Below are 543 nucleotides of genomic sequence, written 5' to 3'. Positions count from 1 at the left end.
AACAATTCGACTCAACATTTGCTATGATGTCTATTGTTGCTTTTAGTAGCTGTTGAGTAGGCACCAACTCACTGTGACCTCATGGATAACAGAATAAAATGTGGACCAATGCTGAGCCATCTTCTGAGAGCTGGTATGTTTGAGTTCACTGTTGGAGCTATTATGTCAATCTACCTTGTTGAGGGTTTTCCTCATTTTCACCGGCCCATCTCTACCAAACATGATGTATTATTCTAACAATTGGTCTTTCCTAATGATATCAAACAATATCCTATTGTGATCAGATTTTCACTGGCTCTTTTTTTTTTCTTAAATGTTTTATTGTGAATTATGTGATAGTTTACATGGGAGAACATGAGTTTTACATTCATTCTATCTTATATTATCTCATTGCCATGGTTACAATCCCCTCCATGCAATCCTTCCCCTGTACCCCCCAGGTCTTCAGCACACAGTTGCTCTCCCTCTCTGGATCTAAAGTCTGCAGCTGCTCCATCGCTCCACGTCATCATCTCTGGCTCCATTTCAGGCATCACCGCATCT

The sequence above is a fragment of the Chrysochloris asiatica genome, unplaced genomic scaffold (assembly GCF_000296735.1).
Source record: "Chrysochloris asiatica unplaced genomic scaffold, ChrAsi1.0 scaffold00113, whole genome shotgun sequence".
In the NCBI taxonomy this organism is placed as follows: Eukaryota; Metazoa; Chordata; class Mammalia; order Afrosoricida; family Chrysochloridae; genus Chrysochloris; species Chrysochloris asiatica.
This window is presented reverse-complemented; position numbering follows the sequence as displayed.